At 38.1% G+C, this 23,704-nt stretch overlaps 1 protein-coding gene across 3 annotated transcripts in view; it reads left to right on the top strand.

The window, feature by feature from the left end:
- The window catches only part of LOC144082976 (uncharacterized), a 140,228-nt gene that overhangs the window by 44,788 nt on the left and 71,736 nt on the right, over positions 1-23,704 (top strand). For all 3 annotated transcript variants that reach the window (XM_077610492.1, XM_077610489.1, XM_077610490.1), the window contains one exon: positions 12,143-12,302. The gene's annotated coding sequence lies outside the window, so the exon portion shown is untranslated. The remainder of the gene's footprint in view (positions 1-12,142; positions 12,303-23,704) is intronic.

The raw sequence follows: 23,704 nt of genomic DNA, 5'->3' as shown, positions 1-23,704 counted from the left end.
GTCAGTGTACTAAAACATTTTGTTATTTTTGGAATACAGGCTAGAATTCCTATTTTTAGACTCCACCTATCTTAATTTTCTACTGTTAGACAGTTTGTTAGTTTTGACGGTTTTGCAGATGTCAGTTTGTGTTGTGTTATGAACTGATTATTATGGAAACAGATATTTCATTAGTAGCATAATTATGTGACATGCTTTCATTTAAGACTTTACAGATGTTTTGGCCAAAGGTACTGAGCTGATCAATAGGATGTCCATAAAACGGAAAATTGTTAAACCTCTTACTTCTTAAAACAAAAAGTCACAGCTGAGTTTTAGTTGCACCAGCCAAAGACTAAAAGAAAATACACACAAGTCGCACTGGAGAACAAGTCACATTTTCGGGGGGGCAGTTTTGTATTTTATCAAAAACATACGTTAAAGTCGCAATAGTAAAATGGACAACAACAGGCTAAATAGGTATCTGTTAAAATAACCGTTTTTTCAGATAACTATCGCCTAAGAAAAACAACAAAATATGCTGCCAGGGGTCAGAGAAAAATTTAAAAAGTGTCACTTTAGTATTAGTCGCAAGCCCAGCCAAACAATGAAAAAAGTGTAAGTTATAGTGCGGGAAATACGCTATTTTAAACGCAGTTTCCATCAAGTATCGTCATCAATTTAAGTGCTTTGCAAAATTCAGGTGACCTGGACAGAATAGGATAAATAAAATGGCAAAAACCTCTCTGTACCCTACATATGTCATAAATTTCAAGCAATCCCAGACTTTTATCTGGCAAAGAGTAATAAATCCCCAATAGTAGGCAATGATTAATGGGTTGCTTCAATAAACCAGCAAGGTATCACAGTTTCTCTTTGTAAGCAGAGTTTTGCTCAACATTGTTGTTCTAGCTGAAAAAGCAATCTCCTCTAATGCTGAGATTAATCTCGCTGCCTCATGCCATATTTTATTTTCTTCTGAACCCAGACACTTTTCCCTACCTCGACGCTCTATTCTTTTGAACATCTCCGCTCTCACTTGTGGCCCGCCAGTGTTTAACTTTTTATGCAGAATTGCTTTCATTTGCGGTTTCTGCTACGGGAGCAGAAGAGATGCTGCGGCAGGGAAAGCTGTGAATGCTGTCATGTGGTCCTCTTTTTTTTCCCCCCCCCTCTTTTTTTAACAAGCATTGCCATTTCAGCTGCTTAGTGAATGGGAAGGCGAAGAAAGAGAGAGCAGGAAGGCTGAAGGAGAGAGGTTAGGAAAAAGGAGAGAGAGGGAGGAAAGCGTGTCGTTCATTCCTCTTCTCTCAAAACAGAGTGATTTTCCTTCCTTGGGCACAATTGCTCCTCTGTGTCTTTTCAGTGGCAGTGGGGAGAAAAAAAAATCCCCTCTCTCTTTAAGACACACATCCATGCACACACATACACACACTGGGGATATATGGGAGGCTTAGCAAGGTGCAGCATTGCACACCAATGAGGAGGCTTTTTTCCGGCAGAACACTCCCTTCTCTTATCTTGAAGCCTAGGACTCCACCGTATGAGTGAATGAATGTGGGATTGAGCGGGTGAGGATGTGTTCATATATCCACACTGCGCTTAGGGTGACTGGCGGTATCATTGCAGTGCTCTCAGGTCTGATTAAAGTGGATGAATAGGAATGTTGTCTCTAGTATGCTTTCCTTCACTCTCATTTCTCTCGCTCTCGGTGCGGTGTGATGGAGAACTTAAATTGGTATGCTTGTTGAGTGGCTCATTTTGTGGCTAAGCGATTTAGAGATGACTTTGAAACATAAGGGCTTCTGTCAAGAAGCATGGGGGATGTTGCTTTGCGTTGATTTAGAGAGGCCATTTTCACGTTCTTTTCTGTGGATGTGACCGTATGTTGCCATCTTTCTTCCTGGGCGTAATTGTGTGTGTGAAAGGTGATTTTATCACCTACATTTTTAATCATTTTTTGTAACTGACTGCCCCCATTCATTTTCCTCTCAGGAGAGACCAGCGTGTCTGTGCATAGTTATCACTTTTACCTAAGTATACCTCTAGCAATGTTAGGAATAGAATCTAGTTTATTATCTATTTTTGATTACAGCAAACATTAAATTGTTTTTATACACTTAAAAATGCGTGGGTGAACAATGTAGGAGTTCAAAATTACATTCAAAATATTTGGCTCACAGGCTGAAACGTTTAATATTAAGATTCAAATCTAATTGTTTGCAACCAGATGATACACTCATTCCGATCTGATTTTATGCAAAATAGGAATTCTATGCAAGGTGACTTTTAATTATTTTCTTTTTATGGTGGTGCTGCATTAATCGTTTGTCTGCAGGCAAGTGCAACAGTAAGAGTTTAAACAGGCTATTAAAGGTGGGATTTATGACTCTTAAGAAGGATACAGGATCTTTGGGATATGTTCACTCTAAAGAGCTGTTCAAAAACTGCCTCTTTGGCTTTTTATTTGTTTATTTTTTTATTAGGATAAAAAAGTTGTTTTATGTTATTTATTTATTTGCAATCTGTTCGCAACCAGTTCAGGGCATACCCTCAAATTTTTAACTTTTAACTGCCTTTTAATGCTGGTTTAGATTTAATTTCCCACAGAGGAGTTTTAGAATGAAGCAGTCTGGGACTTTTACCATTTGCTATAAAATTTTGTGTGTTTAAAACTATACATTGATATATGATATTCATGCAAGACTCAAGCACTTTTTCTCTTATAACAAAAACTTCAAAAATCAGGCCAAAAGCATCTGCCTTTAACTCAGAAATTCAGCACTCACTTTTTTTTAGCATTCATTCATTCATGCATTCATTTTCTGAACCGCTTATCTGCAAGGGTTGCAAGGGGGTGCTGGAGCCTATCCCAATGACTTGAGGCACCAGGTGTGGGACACCCTGAATTGGTGGCCAGCCAAACAATTGTTTTCAGCACTTATTTCCAAACGTATTTCATGTATTTAGAAGAAAATAATCTAAATGGCTTAACATAACCTTTAAAGTCAAAGATCACCAAAGTTTCTCGTGATCCAATTGAACACAGACTAAACATTTGCCACATCATTTTGTCCTCACTCTGTTTACCTGATTAGGCTGCATGAATTAGTAAGGCTAGCACACTCTCGGTCAGATTCAGATAAGCTTTTGGGCAACCAATCATTTTTAATTCATAACACAAACAGTGAACTCACTGAGCGCAGACTGCCTGAGGGTCACATCATTTCTCTGTGTGTACTCTATGTTCTTCATTTCGCGGGAAAAAAGGTTCCTGAAAGAATGACATTTTTATGATTGCAAAGGGCAATGACAAAATACACACTAGTCTACAGAGTTGACATAGAAGCCACACTCTCATGCCAATAATGTGCTGGGAGGGTACAAATGTGTTATCAATACTCCAAGGGAGCCAGACTGTAAACATGAACAACCTACTGTGGCATGTGAATTCACTTATTCTTGAACAGCCAACCACCAACCCCCATTTTGACTGCTTTCGTATGGCATTTTCACAGAATTTTCAAAACTTAATGACTGTCGTATTCTAAAACTATATAAGAAATGTATACATTTCTACTAGCCAGTGCTTTGCTTTTTTAAAAATTTGCCATGGAAAGTGAAGCTGTCTGCTTCTGTTCTAAAAATATATCTAAGCAACGGGGTAGAAGTTATACAGTTGCCTTAATTGTGGGAGAAGATATATTACCTGTAGTTTTGTTTAAGGTACCTTCCATATATAAAGGAATCCTAATGTAGCACATGACGATAAGACTGTATCCAACTGTTCATTCCCCTTTCTCGTCATATAACCAAAGCAGTCGATGGATCATTTATCATGAAATGTAAGTTGTTGAACCGTACAATAAAACCATGTCAGCATGCCAGCGATTCAATAACTATGCAGACATTTCATAGATTAAAAGCTTTCAACGGGAGACACACTCCCTGGGTTTCAAGGTTCTTTTCCCTATCAATCTACTCTATTAGGTAGGGACAGGAAACCTGTAGTCATTTCTGATTCAACATTGGATACATTCCATTTGCAAAAACACTCAGTGCCTCAAGCTGTCATTAACAAGTATGCTGAATATAAAATAGTTCCATGCAATATATGATAGCGATTTTCTATATACTGTATACACATTCTCTAAAAGCTTCTATTGTTCTTATATGTTTTGCTACTCTATTTTCTTTCTGAATTGTGCCCCCAAAAATCTTTTTTATTTTAATCGACCTTTTGCAAAAGCTCCACTTACAGGACTTTTCAAGCCTAAGTTTAAGCTTGATTGTGAGTTCTTTTAAACAACAAAAACAACAGTATTTGGCACATGGGACGCATACTTGTGTGCAGGATTTCTCATTTAGAGACTGCAATGGGCGTCTTGACTCTCTTTTTGCAAGTGAACGAAAGCTTACTCAGACAACAACACCGTATAGAGTATAACAGCATAGTATCGTAAAGCGCTGTCGAGACCGCACAGAAGGGAAAGTGTCGCAATGTTTGTTTCACTGGCTTCATTAACACGCGCCAACAAAAAAAAACGCAAAACACAACGGGCATCTGTCGAGAGGTATTGGGACAAATTAAGCCCTGCTTGCATGCAACTGCCTAGATCAGGTTTCCCTCTGCCTCCAATTTTCGGTTTGCCTCAGTGATGAAAGAGCTTGACCAGTAGACACATCCTGTAACAGGAGACTGAACAGAGAGAAGAATCAATTACAGAGTGGGAGAGAAAAAAGATGTTGCAACGTACAGCTGAGAGAGGGAAAGTGGAGGCAGGGACGGAGGTGGAATAGGCCTGAAAAAAGGAGAACAGCATCGATCAGACTCGGTTCAACACTCATCGACTCCCAACCACCATCGCATTCCACCTTCCTCCATTTTCACAAATTTGCAATGTGTTTGTGAGTAGCAAATGCCAAAGTCTTGCCAAAGTCTTCAAAATCTTACGATACACACATATAATATATAAAAAAAATATATATATATATAGCTCTACTTACAAAATAGTCAAGTTATGAAAAGCCTCAATGGGAAACTTTTGTTCCAAGATACAAAAGAAATTCATGTTACGAAACCCATGGACCAAAAATGTTTCGTTGATGACCTAAAAATACTAAATTGGCTTGGCATATGACAGGCTGTCACTCATTTGGACTTTGTACACATAGCTGGCAAATATAGTGTTTTGCTCAGTTCATTGCAGTGCGCTGAATGGACTTGTTGTCAGCGCTTTCGACTTGACCCGTCTGTGAGGGGGTCTCGAAGATTATGACAGCAACTGAATTATAGTAAGTGCTGGCAATGCTATAAAGAAAAGAGCATAAATGCCTTCACCGTTTACTGAAACATTATTTCATTATAGCTAAATATGATGCAATACTGATTTGTGACTTGGAGTCTGAATGATGGCTAATGTGCCAGTTGTTGACTAGTGATCTGGTGTGCTAAATCAATTGGGACTGTCCTGTATCTAGATATGTAAGAGATTCACTGCATCTGATTACATTCCTCTGAGTGCTGGCTTTTGCATTTTATTCAATTACTACTGTCTTTTCCGCTCTGTAAGGCTCAAGTAAAATATTTCAATTTTCTCATAAACAAGTGCATCTCATAATCCGATGTGCCTTACATATGGATCAATATTGGTTGTTCATGGTATGGAACATGTTTAAAAGTCTTGGCTGGTTTATTATTCCTACACTTCTAAAGATTTAATTACGAAGGAAGTCCTCGTCAGGGATGATGATTCATTCTCTTTTTTTTAAGAAGGCTTGAAAGGGTTTGCAGAGGAGGGATGGGGGTCCCGAGGCTGGATTTGTCATAGTAATAATAGAACTATGTATTTTTTCAATAGAGCTTCATCACTAAAATTGACTCAGGATTAGTGATTAACTAAGTATCGCTGTTGGCAATTTTACAAGCAATACATTGTGAACACATTAATATTGTACTATCCTTAACCGAGTGTCCTTTAAGGCATAATTTTACTCATCTTTCATAAATGAGAGCTTTGAATGATTCTGTGCAAATCGCTAAAATGTCAAAGGAAAGTGGGAACTGAAGAAGCCAATGCAATGACAAAAAAATAATGAAACCGTTAACACAATCATAAAATGCACTTGCGACTTTAAACCATTACTTTTTTGGTTTTTAAATTTCAGTGAGGTGTTTCATAAAGTATCACTTTCATTATCACTTAGAACGGCATGTACCATTACAGGACTATATTTCAGATTGAAGTGGGAACAATGATTGAAGTAATAAAAAAATGTGGCAAGAGTGATGAGGAAGAAAGGAAAAGTAGAATTTATTCATGTAATACATATATTTTTGTTCTTGCAACATTCTTTCAGGGCTAAAACTTTGCAATGAATAGAATTCATGATAAAATATGACACAAATCTTGGTAATGAAACAGTTCGTAAACATTAAGCTGTAGTTCTGAAGATATATATATTTTTTAATTCCTTAATCATTCACCGTTCTTGCTTTTTTGTTCTCTGAAAAAATATTATCAACAGTGCCAGTGATGACACTAGTAGAAATTATCGTCAATAACTTTACTTTCACAAGAAAAGTAGTTTAATGATAGTTAATGTTTAGTGTTAACTTTTAAGATCAGTTTTTACACCGTATGTATTTTTTAACCTTTCTTGAAAACAAGCAATCATAATGACATAGTTCCATATCTAAATTGAAATTGCAGTGCAATCGGGGCCTCGAGCCTTGATCTTATTTGTTACCCCAATGCTTTAAATCATCAGATCTACAGGTTGTATAAGTAGCACGTAAAAACCTACAGACCAACATTACATCATCAATCATTAATAACTGCTTTGGAGTTATCAATGTCACATGTTGTAAATGATACTACATCTCTGATATATGACATTATGGATCTCAGATTGCCATGTGGAGGAGGAGAAATATTTCCTTAATGGCAAGCAATCAACACCTCTACATTGCATAGCAGTAATTGGTTAGGTTTGAATTTATAGCATGTGAACATAACAAACAAAGTCTACAAAATCCCACTAGTGAGTTGGCTATCCATGAGGCTAAAACGGATGGAACTCATTTGTGAAAGCCTTCTGTCTCTTAAAGCAGCTCCAGGTTGCCCCTGTGACAATGGCATTACAATCTCCATTAGTATATGTAAAGTGAACTATTGTTCTAAAACAAGTGGATAGGGAACCAAATTAGCACATCTCTTTTTGGATGCTTTCCACGGCATTGTTTGAGCTTGCCAGGACTAAAACGTGCACACAAAGCACATTTAGACAATTGCTTAACGCAGCCTTTTCACAGGTGTTGGCTCTCGCTTGTTTGTTCAATGTTGGACCATTACCAGTCTGTCTGATAAAAGACCTTCATTTAAAAATTTCCTTAATGGATTTTCCTTACTATAACATATGCACGCTGTCGTTAAATTTATCCTCTGTACAGAAAACCTAACTCTAAATTTGTGTTCATTTCATCAGTAAATTTTCAAACCACATCTTTGGGTGGAGGGGAGAAACTTGCGGGAACTTTGTGATTTTTAAAAGCCATAGGTAGGTCAAAAAGGCTGTCGGGGGATATTTTTGTTCAGTCCCAAGCCTGGATAAAATTGGGGTGGAAATGTCAGGAAGGGAATCAGGCGTAAAATGCTCCTGACATATCAAACTAGTGACTCGGTGTGGGGACCGCATCGCGGGGAATAAGACAAAAGTTGTGATATGTCCACTGCATGCGTAGTGCTGTGCTGACTCAACAGGGGAAAAAATATGATACGTACAGCATCTTTGTTAGGCTGGCGTGCACTTCACAGTTTGCATTTGTTTTTGTTTTTTTATCGACTCAGGGCTCCTAGTTCAGTCATTTGTCATCATCACAAGCAAATCCCTGCTCCCAATTGGGCCAGCCAACAGCATCTGAAGCAAGTTACTAGCTCACTTGCATGAGGCAAGACTAACCCCGAAAGAAATCTAGTGTTGGCAAGATTTGAAAAATGGTCTAGCATGGAACCAACATGTTAAGACTGCCAATGCACAGTTCTTCCTTAAAGCAGAAAACCATTTAATAATGTGGTGGATATCGCTCATAATTTTGAAGACCTCCATTGCGTCTTATCCCTAAATAATGCCGTAAACCATTTTAAAAGCTACAGATTTACTTAGGCTTCAGATGATATGTATTGCAGCCAGTGCCATGTGTTAATGTTGTTAATGTTAGCCCCAAGAAAAATAGTTGACATAAAATTCTTGCCATAATAATAAGTCTGTTTGTGTGTGCGTGTTCGCACTGGGAGGGTATCTGGCCTAGAGTCTATTTCATCTCCTGACTGTTAGGCATCATGTCAAGTTGATGTACAGCTAGATGCATTGTGGCGACCATAACAGTGAGAGCTACTGTGATGTGATGCAATTGAAAAAGACGTTAAGGTCATGGAGAAGCTTAGAACGGAAAAATATCTTATATACTTAGTGTACTACAGGTCATTTCCGGGGCAATGGCTGTGAGGATGACTTCATTCTGATTGGGTACAGCATGCCCGTGTATTTCCCTTTAATTTACACTGTGACCAAGCACCAACAACACTGTCGGTTAATCAATGCTGCTGGAATGTCTGCCACTGACAGCAATGATTCAGAAAAATGACTTGGGTTTGAGTGCAGGATAATTAAATTGCATTGTATAACCGCTGCTTCTCCAATAGGCATGTCCCATGGGAAACATGATTTAAAACTAGATGTATGGTTCATTGCCACTTGGTTGAGGTATTTCAAATACAGCAAATTGAGGGATTTTTTTTCATAGAGTCCCCATCCGAAAATTTGCATGCACATCAGGCTAATTTACCACTCTAAATTGTTCCTAGGTATGTGTGAGAGCATGAGTGGTTGGTTGTCTCGGTGTACCCTGTGATTTGCTACCAACCAATTCAGGGTGTTCCCCAACTACAATGATTATGATAAGCGGTACGGAAAATGAGACATGTCCCAAGAACAATTGCTTTTACATTTCCATTGTTGCACAAGTATGCGTGATTGCTTTGAGTCGCTCTTCATGAAATACACCTGGACATACTAAAATCCTCATTCTAAAATGATTTGTGAACCAAAAAAGTGTCTCAACTTGGCAACATTTGGCAGATTTGCAAAATACAGTAGGTGCATGATAAGAACATGATGTCATTTTAAACCACACTCTTTATTATACAGTGTGACATGGTCTTCAAACATATTTAAAAAGGACAATACAACAGGAGGATTTCCTAAAGGTTGAACCATCCAGGAAGTTAAAACAAATGAACAGAGGGAAATATTCTTATTTCGGGCCTAATTAATTTCACAGCACACACCTTATACAGATTTATACAGAATGAACAAAAAAACCTGGAATTTTTAAAGTGCGTATTGCAAGTGATAGACCTGCAAGACAGTGACCTTGAGCAAGTAAACACTCGACCACTTTAGTAACCATGGCGAATTCAGGATGAAATTGACAGTATCCCAGCTGAGATGTTGCAACAAAGATCTCAACAACCGTTTTAAAGAATGCATTCGTATCACAAGAAGCCACCTGAAGGATGTCATTTTCAATGACTGACATATCCATCATTGGTTCTTAAAGGGCATGTTTTAAACGTTTCTTTTACTCTGAAAGAAATATATTTCTTCCATCCCTCTAGCTTTTATTGATTGTTAAAATGGTTGTTTTTTGTGTCGCTCTGTAAATAGTGGAAGAGAAAAAATTGGAAATTCATGTGATCTCTCTCTTTACTCTTTACAAACGAACAACTTAGCCAAAAAAATACTAGAGTAGGTGTCTCTTGTATTCATAAAAGTAATTTAACTGATGAATATTGACACAATACTTTGTGGTTGAGGTCCAAAAGCTTTTTAACTGAAAGCAAACTCAGTTTTCAGTTTTAGCATTGCATGATATGCCTTGTTTAACTATTAAAAGCCCCAAGAATCTGCAAGACAAAAATATGCCTTTTTAATCTCATTCCGAAGAGAATAATAGAAACTCTGATCACGTTCTACACTTGAGAATCTGATCACAAAGAAGCGTGGTGCATCCAACTCCGTGGCTTTGTTAAATGTTATTATAAAGGGAACTTCTGTCTCATCACAGAAAATGAAGATGATAATCTTGCTCTTTGTTTAGATCACATGCTCGGATGACTGCTCTAGCCTTTCAGCTTCAGTCCAAAAAACAGAATTTCATCATTATTATTCTCACTTGATATGTAAACAACAATCAGAATGCAAGAAAAGTCAATGCATAGTTAATGCGCAGTTTTAAACAAAAGCAAGAAACCATTTTTTCCCCGCTGTGTGCTGATTTGTCGATTACATTTTCTGAGCTGGATAAAAAAACGAAGCAAAAAATGACTACACGGACAAGATTAATATTACCGGTGGACCTCTGGTAATCTGCCAATAAGCCTCTAAACCTTTGTGCTACTTACAGCGCAGTTACATGGGGTAAACAAAGTCTGTACATTTTTCTCTTAAAATTTGCATTGCAGAGGAAGCCAAAACAATAAAGCAACACATTTATGATTATATTATTTATTATCACAGGACGTCTGTCTTTGGCAAATTAGGGTGACTGAATTTTTACAGACTTTTTACAGTTTTCATTAGAAGTCAGCAGAGGTCCCCAGGTAAAGGGAATCTAGTGCAAAATAGAATAATTTAAAGTAAAATACCGTTTACAAGATGATGAACACTCTGCCACAACATTGAATGCAGCGCCTTTTGAAACTCTTCAGCTTATTGATCTCACAACTTTGTCTAATACCTCAGAAGCAAATTTGCTCTCTGGACAGGTGAAACACTTTGCGCTGCCCAAGATGAAAAAAAGAACAAATGAACATCTTCACCTACACTTCACCTCCTATTAGTGCCGAGACAGCTTGCAGTAGAGCACCAAGTCCTGACTTTGAAGTGTCAGACGCGACGTTAAACGTCACAGAAGTAACTCTCTTGGGAGAACTCGTATGCCAATTGAAGGATGAATCAATGATGACCTACTCCGTGAAATACAGCTTAATTGATGAAATGGGGGCAGATGCGGATGGGGCATGCAGGGATGTTCATGCTGCTAAAATCGGCGGACTTCTCAGACTTTGCACCAGATAGAATATTTGTAAGGGGTGCTTTTGGTCTCCAAAATGGCAAGTGGAAGGAATGGTGGCAATACCAATAACATACCATACCATACCTATTTGGTGACCCACCCCAAAATATGGTCGGAGAACCAATACTCAGAGCGTTACCCCGATGTATAGAGGGTATAAAATAACAACTTTTCCAGTGACATTAGCGTCAATTGCAATTGGAAAGTGATTCGATTTCTTCTTTTTTCATCTTGGTCTGATGTCCTCTGTGTAAAAAAACATTCAAGTCACTTTCTCCACCGATTCAGGTTGTCCCCTGCTTAGTGCCTGTAGTTGGCTGGGATAGACTCCATCACCCCCTGCGGAAAATGAATGAATAGATGAATATGAAATCCAATTACATTTTATTTCACAATATTACAAACCCTGTGTTGCAATCACATTTAATATTATGTGGAAGTCTTGTCTTGTTAAGTCTTGTTAATGTGTTTTAAACACACACATTTTCATTATAGATGTGTAAGGTTTTCATTGAAGTATTTGCTTATTCAGTTTATGCATTGACGGGTAGGCCATAGGAGTCACCCGAACTTGGCTGAATGCTTTATTCAGTAAATTGTGTGAATAATGAATGATGTCCAACGGAATAAATTGAGTCAGGCAGACTTCTTTTACAATGATAAATGTGGTTACGTTGGAAGTAATAAACACTCAAAGAGCATGCACAGCAGCTTTTTATTAGGATCTTTAGTCAATGTTTTAAACTGGGTGAATAGAGTAGACAAAAAGGCAGTCAGTTTCCCTGAGGTTAGTAGAGCCTATTTTAAAGCTGCTGCGGGTGTCTATGTATACAAAAACGCATTGTTTATATCATACAATATTTATTCATCTGGCTGTTTCATATGTCATAACGCACGAGGAATTGTACAACAGGTCACATTTCCAGACAGCGTGTTAAGAGCAGAAGTGCATTCATTAACTGTATGATTCAAGGAAAATGGCACAGGCTAACACTCACTCACATGCACACGTTGTATTTTCAGATGCAAGGATGAGTGACTTCCAGGAGTAGATCAATATAATTTTTCAGCACTGTAACATTGACTGATGAAACCAGACTGTACGCCAGCCCTACAGTATTTACCTTGAAGCTGTGTGCTGCATGACATGATTTCTCAACATTACAAAGCAATTGGATTGCAGGTAATCACTCTGGGGATGTTTGACTTGACCTTACCAATTCTCCTCTCGTACATTTTACTCTCCCTTCACCTAGCTTTTAGTTGTATGCATCATTTTTGCGCCAGGCGATATATAATATAGCTATACATATTTTAAAGTTTGATGTTGGGGGGGTTAAGCAATGGTTGAGCTGCCTATTTGACTTTTGCTAATGTTGCCAATTTTCACCATACTGAATGGGAAAAAAATGCCTGACTTTCCCATGAGGTTATGCTTGGTACATGTTGTGAAATACATTTAAGCGTTTATAGTATTTTTTTGTTGTAACGTGAAATTATAACCATCAAATCCGGGGAGCATCATCAGGGATGAGCACAATAATGATAATGCACTTACATTGGGTTATAGTATGTAAAACTGAGGAAAATTATGAATTTTGATCAATAGTAAATGAGGGTCTTTGTGTCTTCATTTTTTTCTTGGCCCCTGTTAAGTAAACATTTTGATACATGAAACCGTGATTCCAATGAAACTGTACAGTGCTTTCAAAGTAACTACATGAGTTGAATACAATTTAAAGACTTGGGGTGGGTAAAGTCTTATTGCTGAGATCAGCAAAGCAAATAACTAAGGCAGCTAATCTCCAGAAAATTCGTGAGGGTGGAGCACTTTCTTCTGCTGCCAGTCAGACAATAAGAAATGGCATCCATTGTTTACAGGGAAATGTCCTCTTCCCAGTTTTGACCCATAAAACAGTAAAACAGTGTCTTATGGGGTTTTCTGTAAATAACTCCAATCACTTTACTTGCATTTCTGATGTTTCTAAATGTCGTTATATGAATCAATCAATCATTGAAACTTCCCAGACTTGTAGAGTCCGCTACCACTGGGGAGAAAACATGTTTTACATGTAATCTCTTGTTTAGTCTTCAACGACCTCCCTACCCACCCTCTCCATTCTGTTCATTCACCCTTAAACATTGTCACTAATCAGGCGCCGGAGTTGAGTTGAGTTGAGTGATTGAATTCAATCAGAGGAATCGTTAGTGCACCACTGAGCCGTGAAGCCGGCAATCTAAGGCCACGTCTATGTGACAGCTGAGTTCGGTTAGCAAGGCACGACACACACAGGTTTGAGGGAGATTATGTGACATTTACGTGGAGGCAGATTGTTCGCCAAACTCGGGAACATGACACAAGCATGTCCTTATCTCAATGCAGGAGTCATGTTCTATGTTACACAAGGATTTGGACAGGATGTTTCTTGCAGGATCCTGAATGAAAACGACACCTTTTAAACATTCATAATGCAGCTGATTAAATTGAGTCATAGTCTCTAGTGACATGCATATTTGTGTCTCATGTATAATGCACTGCGCTGTATCTCATGACACTTAGGAAAGATTTTCCCTCAGATTGGGACCATAATTCAACAGACCGTCTCTCCAGGGGCGAAAAGTGATTATGTGATATATCTGTTCTTTTGCTACCTTCACATTTGAAGACTTTGAGAAGAATTGGACACAAGCTAGGAAAGTACCATCTCACACCTGCTCACATTTACTTCCAAGTTTTAATCACAGCCTCATCTGAGATTGACATTTCAAAACAAGCATGAATTTTGCAGTGTAGCTATATTTCGAAAACTGCAACGGCATTCCTTTTGCGCTGGCATTTTATGTACCATAAATTCCGCACCTGACTATAAGACATATGACCCCAATTTTGATGAATTTTGACATCTGACTATAGGCCGTAGGATTTAATATGACACGTTTACATAGAAATTTGTTTCACGGGAACATTTAAGAGGTCACAAATATCCTTCAATCAATCAAACCAATATGTCAACCTGTCAAGTTGTGGCCATCTTCTATGTGCGGGTGCCTGCAAGGCCAGCCAAATAGTGCTTAAAGTCCCACTGGGTTTTATAAAGCAGTCTGCAAAGCACAAATGTACTTAACTTCAATAACCAGGTACTAAAATTCAACGAGAAATTCACTTTATGTTGACTTATTAGCTTGCAACAAACAACCCCTGATAACTCAAACTAACAGATGTTAGTTTTAGCCCTAGTTTAACAGCTTAATTGTAGCACTCTGTCCATTCCACTTGACTAGTCTCAAGCTACTCTCCTATGTGGCAAGAGGCATCAGACAGAGAATTTGTCAGCAATAAAGTCAGCATTATCTTCAAAATCCCCTAATTGCTTGTTGAAAACAGCTACCTGTGTAATATCTAGAATGTTTGAGGCGCTACCAACGTGGCTGGCTATTTTTTATTGTGTTGCAGTTCTACTATATAATGTGTGTCTGTAACCTCCTGCTGTTTAAGCACCCCTGCGTCTGCAATCTTGGAGGTCTCCACGGCACTTTGATCAGTGAAGTGAAAATACTGGCTATGTCATGAGCCTCAGATGAATGGCTTAGCCTTGCTATGGGCAAGCCATTTGTTAGAAGTCTGTTCATATGAGCATACCAGCTTGCATCGAAGCTGGAGGTGGGTCTGATTGTGTTCCAGACTTTGCATCTAGTAGTAAAGGCTTGTTAATAGCATCTCAATGGTACCCAACACCCAGTGGCTTGGAGCCAGTTCAGAGACCGTTGCCTTTCATGTTGTGTCTGCGATATTGTTATTTTTTTCGTGATTGTTCTTGCATTAATTCATCTTCCGTACCGCACATCCTCGTATGGGTTGCGGGTATTGCTGGAGCCTGAGAACAAAAGAGGATGTTCTAACCACTCTTCTAACCGTACAATAGGTGCAATATAATGTTTCGTTTCCTGTATTGATCCAATGGGATGGGATTTTTCTTATGTATATATATTCCAAACAATGATCTAGTTAATGCTACTTTTCTTTCATGTGAAAAGACCAGTGTACCAATATGTCTGAGACACAAATCAGGCAGTGCTGGAAGGATATAAATGGAATCTTTCTCTCTGGTGTAATCTGTGTTTAGTTTCTGGCTTTTGTTATCAGATCAGGCCAAGCCTATTTTAGGATCTCTAGCCCCCATGTTTTGCCACACGCTGTTAGAACACATATGGCTCCACAGAAACACTGCAGTGGGTGGGATTATTCGTTTTTGGCTGCACTCTTCGCTCTCCAGTCCTATGCTGTGTACTACATCCATAATGAAAATGATACCTGGTATTGGTCTGAGAGAGGAGATTTGAATTAATCAGAAGGGTGTCTGCGGTATGAGTGAAATGAATGTTTGTCCATATTTTTATAAGATTCAATTCTGTAGTCTACCACTATCAATGAAAACATGGATTGGAGGGCAAGGACATGTCATGACAACAACTGTTATACATTTTGAAAGAGATAAACATACCCAACCATCCATCCATCCAGTTTCGATAACGCTTATCCTCACTGGAGGAATAAGTGAGCTGGTGCCAGCCATTTATACTCATAATTGCACTTAATTACAGTTTAAAGTCTGTAATTAACCCCAGAAACATTTTTGGGGGGCAATTTGAGAGGATGAAGTACTGGATGTAAGCAAGAACATGCAAACCCGACAATGCATTTCCAATCACTGATGCATGAAACATGAACATGAAAAATAAATGCAGATACGCTATAATATGGAATTAATTTAGACAGTTTGAGCATAGAATGATATTAATGACTATAATGTAAAGCCACTGCAGCACTTGAGCGAATGCACCATCTCCAGGTGCCAATCTCAGCATCTGAATAAATCAGACAAGAAATGCATTCTTCCTAAGAGAAAGAAAGAAAGAACAAGGGAGAAAATATGCACCCTGAAGAATACAGCAATGGTAATGGTAGAGATAAAAGGTGGAAATGAAGAGGCGAAAGCAGACAGCAGTATCAGGGAATGAACAAATTACAAGTGATATGAAGGCGAAACTGCTGCAAACATACAAGATTGTGTGGAAAGACAAAACACACAATTTGTACTGTAATGTAAATATCTAAATTGCTCTGATCAAAATAGTATACAAATAGCGTTGAACAACTGGTAACTGCATGGTGTTTGGTATTGTTATAAAACCAAACCGGGTAGCATGATTTCCGCCAACTCTAGCTAGTATTTCTGTCTTCTTTCACTGGCGCTGTCTCCTATCTTGCCTGTTTTTCATTCTAACAGGCTCACATAAAGTATTTGACAACTTCCTCCGCCTAGCTATACGATCCTTTTCTTCATCTTCTTACCACATCTCCAAGAAAAACAGGTGAACATACAAACAGGAAATGTTGAACCCACAGGGAAAAGAAAATGTGAAGGTGGAGGACTTGAAATACTTGAGGTCAGCATTCCAGAGCAAATGGAAACTGGTAAGAAGGAGAAGAAAAGGATTCAAACTCAAACGGGAGAAAAGGAGGTGTTGAGTCTTTTATATAACAGAAAAACCTCCACTTGAATAACGACATCAATAATAACATAGATCATGCAAGGCTTTTTTATGACCTTACCTAAAGAGAATCGATAAGAAATGAAATAAAGAGTCATCGATAAGTTGTATCAATGATGTAGACTTTGGGTGTGAGGGTAATATTAAATTTTCAAAATAGCAGCATGTTTTAGTTCCTTAAAGCATATTTCATCAAAAAGTAGGCAATAAAAAGGAAAATAATCCTGCTTTCACACAAACCAGCTGTTTTCTGGGCTTTCCCTTTACATATCTTCTATTGGTATTTGTCTGTTTTTGGAAAAGCAATTGGCCGGAGCAATTCAAGTACGTACGTATGAATTTTTAATGTTGATTAATAATTTGCAAACTTTGCCGCACCATACTGACTGCTAATTTAGATGCTTTATAACATCTTCATACTGTGTATTTGGAAGAATGAATACAGCGTGTGGTTGCTATAACAACCACATAGAGTAGTAAAGGTCTTACTTATTTTTTAATACAACAGCTTGGTTCTTTTGGGACTTTATGTATCAGTGGCTGTCCTGTCAATTGCGATGTGATGTTTGTGTACTTCTGACACAATCGGCAGCGAAGATGTCAAAATATTTTTGTTTGTACGAGGCTTTAAGCATATTTATTTTAATGGTGAAATTGCCGTGTCAATATAAACTTAGCCAGATGCAGCGCTCGATATCCATTGTGAGAAGTTAAGGCTTGGTGGGGTAAAAACGAGTATAAATGTTTTCCTGATGTTTTTAATTCACTTCAAATTACAGAATATACAGAAAAATGAAAGAAACTTTCATTGGATGGCCACTGCATTGATTTGTCTGTACAAATGTATTTACAAAACAGCACTAGACACTAGGTTTTAATTGCCATTAGAGACAACTGTATTTGTAGACAGACAATCAATCGTACCCATTCACACCTTTACTGAGTACTAATTGATTATTCAACAACTATTTTGCTATTCTACTGAGGGTTGAGGGACTACTATGTCAAAATCCTCCTCTTTGAGCCCTTTATATTCTTTTTTGTCGTCCTGGACGAATGCTGACTCATCGATTTAATCTACAAAACAGCTGCTTTAGCTTTAGTCATATGAAAACTGTTCTCAGTGATTCATTTTTCTGGTATCACCGAACCTTACCAGCTCGAAGGTGTCTTAATCGAATTCATTGTCAAAGACCTTGTTATTGGTAGATAACACTAGACTTTTATTTGTCCCTACTCCTAAATGAGTGGGTTCAATGTTTTTTTAATCCTCCAATTGAACCAGCAGCTAACAATCTAGGTTAAAGATCCCTGGCTCAGTAGATCGATCTGTCCCTCAGCCACAAGCCGCCTGCCTTTAATACTTAATGAGAAAAGCTGCTTGATGAATGTAAGCCACCCTGCTCCCTCTGCGATTTATTAACACTACTTTACATTCTTCTATAGGGGTCTGAAATACATTCACCTTTTTAGTGTGTTAGCCAAGGGATTAGTATGTAAATTGTCTGATGATAAAGACTTCTTTCTACTGTTGACTTTTTTGGTTTGTTTGCTTTTACCGGCGTCCCAATGCACAGTCCCGTTTCATTACGTGACTATTTTAACGAACAATGTTGTTCTTCTTCCCCTTCTTAATATAAGTGGTTAATATCACGGGGATAATGAGGGTGAAATGGCAACAGTGTGTGTCCTAAATCACAACACCTGTATCCACGCTTTTACTAATCTTAGCTATGCTAACAAGGAGTTCACACAGGACATAAACTGCCTCGTGTTTTCAGTAAGACAGGAGAGAAGTAGGGAGAGGTTAAAAAAAAAAGAGAGAAACTAGGAAAAAATAGCCTTCAGCCAATATTTTGCAGCGTTGGCCTGGCATTTCGATAGTCTGGACTCGGAGCAGATGGTTCAAAGACTTGATGCGGATCTCATATTAGTGAGCACCACTTGGCACTTCCAACTTTGGCTCATTGCAAACTATATGGTATTTTAACAGCATATACGCCTACTTGATGGGAATGCAAACCCATCACAGCACTGGAACATTTCTTTCCCTCTAAAATCAAAGTGGCTGCCTACGTGCTGCTCTGAATTAAAATTTCATTTCGGATATATAAATTTGGTAGTCCGATTGGTAGTCCTTCTCACTCAGTTTCAGTACATTTGATAACCCGTGGTTTATATTTCTTTCTGATAAGTTTTTTTGAAGCAATCTGACTGCATTTCACATAACTTCCATAGCAGATGTGTGCGTGACCAACTTGACTATGTGAATTGAATGGATTGGTCTCACCTGACCTGTCGATTTAGAAGGACCTGTAAACATTGGCTATTAAGTTCTTACAGATTCAGATTTGTGTGTCACTGCTTGCAGAGCCCTTTAACTATGTGGGTCTTTGTGGAATAATTCCATGACGCACATAGCATGATAATCCAAAGATTTATGGAGTCAAAATGGAGCAAAAAAAGTATTAAAATAAGTCGGAATTGTGTTACATCAAAAGTAGAGATTTGCGGGATGTTCCAAGCAAATGAAATACATTTTAAATAACTCGGCAAGACTAATACTATTTTCTCTAAACCAGTTCATCCCTTTGGTTGTTTTTTTTTTAAAGACAAAATGCGTTCTATTTATTAACTTTCTGAACCGCTTGTCCTCACAAGGGTTGCTATAACTAGGCCCCGAAAAAACAACAGGTTGTCGGTGATTAGAGAGAAAAAAAATACATATATAATTCGCACTTGAATAAAAAATGCCACTTATACTACTGCCGAGATACTCCTCCATTTACAATGTTGAAATTCTAAAGAATTAATCAATTAATCAATTTAATTGAAAATAAAGAGTCCTTATCCAAGTCTGAATGAGATCTTATGAATGTTCTAATCAGTATTATACATTCCAAGAAGTGGTAGCGCAAGAAGCTCATCAAACTCATGCTACATTATTTTTTATGTTATGATATTGCACTTTTAATGCGTTGTTACAATAAAAAGGGCGATGGTAGCAATAACAGTGATGTCATGGCTGAGCTGCTAAGAATGGGGCTTTGACCAAAGGACAGATGTGAAACCGCAACACGCTGCTTCCCCTCATTTTACCTACACACAGATGTCCTGACACAATGCAGAAAACCTGAATTGCTCCTCGGGCACTGGAAAAACGCCTCCTTCTCAAGTGCATCTCTAATGTATGCTTGCTGAATAGATAACTCCTGCATGCAGAAGAAGGGGAAAAAAACATTACATTTAACAACGGTCCCTTTGGGCATGGAATGTTTTCATATTTCAAGAGGGTGTGCGGTCTTCTTTTTTCATATCTATGTATGTTTGCGGATTTGTGGAACAGCCAATCTAGCGGCATCCCTGCCAACAATTTTGCTACGGAAGAGAGCTACAAGCAGGTTAAGTGATTCCCCTTATCTGGCTTCTACTGTACGCATTGGGTCGTGAAAGTCACTTTGTGTTGAACTAATTGGCAGAATGATCTGCTGCATGGTGATTAGGCATTAATTTTGCCACCTGGGGCAGTTCGCGGATTAATGCCAAAAGGTTGCAGTGCCGAAAGATGTCTGATTTTGTTCTATATTCAAGAAACCTTTTTATGTCACGCAATAAAACCCCACAATTCACTGTCTTAAAATATTTTTCTCAAGTTAATGAGAAGGCGGTGCACTGGGGAGTAGCTAGCATGTCCGCCTCACAGGTCTGAGATCGAGGGCTCAATCTCCGGTGTGTCCCGAGCTTTAGGTGTGGAGTTTGTATAGTCTGCCTTTGTGGGTTTTGTCCGGGTGCTCCGGTTTTCTCCCACATCCCAAAAACATGCATGCTAGGCTTGTCGAACACTAAATTGTCCGTACGTATGATTGTGAGCATGAATGCATTCCATGAATCCATGAATTCCACAGTCAGTGATGAGATGGAGTCTGCCAAAAATGGCTGCCGCACTAGCACAATGCAGCAGTAAAGACCTAACCGAAATGATCTGATTTTTATGGTCACAATATAAATATTCACAGGAGGCTCTTAGCACAATATGGATGCAGTGTGCTCATGAAAGGAAAGGTGTCTGAATGGATTGGAAAAATTTTAAAGTGCCTGCCAACATGAGTTCAAAAACTCATTTTGTTGGACTGTAAATTGGCATAAGTTAGCATGTCTTTTGCAGATGTAGTCACGGATCTGCCTATCAAAGACGAATTGGTCGCGCCATTGTGCTGAAAAATAAAGGAGCATGTAATGTAGAAGGTGTGAACATGTTTTTCCGCCCCCTCGTAATTATTCTTAGTGCCACAATAGGTACCTCACCGCAGTCTCTGCTCGGGCCTTAATTACTACACTTAATACAATAATCCTCTGAATTTTCAGCATCTGAAAAGGGACATAAAATGAGCAATTCTCAGTCTCAATGAAGCCGGAGTTCTCAGGAAGTAGCTGTAGGATGGCCTGAATTTACATTTTCCAGTTTCTTTTTTTCAATTTTAGGTCATAAATAATATCAAACTAATGAATTAGCGAACTAACCTATGCAGCAGATGAGCATAGACCGCTCCAGCTTTAAAGAAGTGCATTTTAGAGCACTGATCAGAGCAATGTAATTCATGTACTTTATGATAATCCTGAATTCATGTCTGGAGTTTCATCAATTAAAAAAAGTGTGATAGCTCATTGATTCTTTACTAGTGAATGTCCAAACAAGCATAGGTCACAGATTCATTGCCGGTTGTTGTGAATAGGTTGTAAAAACCCGCAGAGTGTCCTTGGTTTATGACGCCACCGACATGAGACTTTCTATTTTTCATGTCATTGCTTTATATTCATAGTTTTTCACACCCATATTGTACATACTGAAATTATGACTTTACTATTGCATTATTTAGGGTTAGTGATAGATGAAAGGCTCATGTAAAAACTTTTATAGGAGAGTAAAATTCCCCCATAAACTGAGGACCCTTAAGGTTCCTGGAATTTGCTGGCATCATCTTTTATAAATATGATTGTTGTCAAACACTGTTTTAAAGAAAATAACAAAACAGTTTCTACATTGTTGTTAACAAATTGTTTTTAAATAAGCTCGCTAATTAAAAATTAGGCTCCCAGGAGTTCAGAATGACAGAACAACAAATACCTTTTCACAGAAAGTTAGTTGCAGATCCCCTGATTTCCCTTGATTCAACAATTTTCAAATAGCGATGACTAATGTTTAAAATCAGATAGAACCTTATTTTTTCCTGATCGAATATTCTGTTGGCCTTTAAAATCAGTCGAAATGCGTGTTAGCATTTGGCAATCTGTAACATAGTCAAAACACTGGTAATTGGCTGGCACTTTGTTTGTCTTTTCGGGAAAATAACTGTCACTGAAGGAGTTTATTCAAAGCTAAAATCTGCAAAAGATGGCCATTAATGACAACAGGAAAGTATTCAAATCACTCCTAGCTGATGCAGGTGAGCATCATAAACATAGGGGAAAGAAAAATTGTTACAATGTGACATCAAATAGATCACATCCCCTCAATCCCTGACTCACCTTGTCTCCTTATTCCACTTAATAAAATGTGTTTTGTTCAGGCTGCATGCCTCCTATGCACAGTGTCTGGGGACCCTTCTCCACCGTAGATTATTAAAATCAATGAGCTTGTTAACTTGAGAGTCATGCATAGAGCACGATTGGTGTGGCTGAAGAGCCTTTCGGGATCTTTGGTTGATGTAGGGCTCGATAAATACATTTTTTGTGACTCTTGACACTCCGGAAATATAATGATAACATAAGACAAAGATAAATTTGGTCAATGTAGCAGTTCATAAAAAAACAGTTGACAGCTTTAAGGCTTAAGAATAATCCATGTATAATTAGAAAAATACTTTACAAAGTCTTTCCTTCAGCTGAAAACAACTGATATCTCTTGGAGCTGGCCATGGTAATCCACGGAGGTTGAAGCAAAGGAAAATTGGACCTTTCTGCGGTTGTGGAGAAATCATTAAATGATAATAACAACCTAGAGTAGGCTGACTGAACCCAACTCACGGTGTAGTTATTTGTGTGATCATAGCTTTGAACTCTAGCCATGCAGTATGTCACAGATGAAAATCTCTTGATACCCGAGTCCAGCTATTCCATGATTAACTCTAGGCTTGTGCATTTCGTGCATGTTCTTCTCATGCATTCTTTGGTTTTATCTGCATACTTAAATTTCCCCCTACCATCTGAAAACAGGCATATTATATTTATTGAAGACTATGAATTGTCCATTGGAGTTCACCTATGTGCACCTATGTTGTTTGTCTAACAAAAATAGATCCTCCCTCTGACAAAGACAGATGTGATAAGCTCCAGCTCCCCCATGACCCAAATGAGAAAGCACAACATTGAAAATGTATGGATAAATTTGCCAGTGACTGACTTTACTCAACAAGAAAATAACTGAATAGAGAAGGTACTATATGGAAAACAGAAGACAAAAGGGTACTTTTTGTTATCGGAGTTAAGCTTCATTGTAAATTGAATTTATAATTGTTGGCTAACGTAGACACTGAGTGACTAGTATACTAAGTATAGGCCAAATGTTTCTATTTGTTTTATAGGCGGACCATTGTGTTTAATCATTGCGTTTCAACAGTGTTAATAGAAATAAAATAAAGGGGTAGTTACTTTTCAATTGATAATTGAATAAAAGTCTCAGATGAGTCTCAATACAAACATGCAACCAGAGAAAAGTCTTCAAAATTAAGACAAGAAGACAGAAGATGGTAGTGGGACAAAAAAAGTGGAAAAACTACATCAGTTGAGATGAAACAATATATAAAAAGAACAAAGAAAAGAACAGGCAGCAAAGTATAAGAACACACAAAAAGCAGACATATTATACAAAGCAAAAAGAAAGGAATTCATGCCTTCTTTGTGGGTGCTTAGTTGTTTTAACCCGGTGTCTGAGGGACGGTGAGTCTATTCAAAAATTCCTCACAACGTAGGGAACAAAGTGACATTGTGATTGTGGACGATAACAGAGTTTCTCCTCAAAAAAACAACATCCAG

The sequence above is a fragment of the Stigmatopora argus genome, chromosome 9 (assembly GCF_051989625.1).
Source record: "Stigmatopora argus isolate UIUO_Sarg chromosome 9, RoL_Sarg_1.0, whole genome shotgun sequence".
Taxonomy (NCBI): Eukaryota; Metazoa; Chordata; class Actinopteri; order Syngnathiformes; family Syngnathidae; genus Stigmatopora; species Stigmatopora argus.
This window is presented reverse-complemented; position numbering and strand designations above follow the sequence as displayed.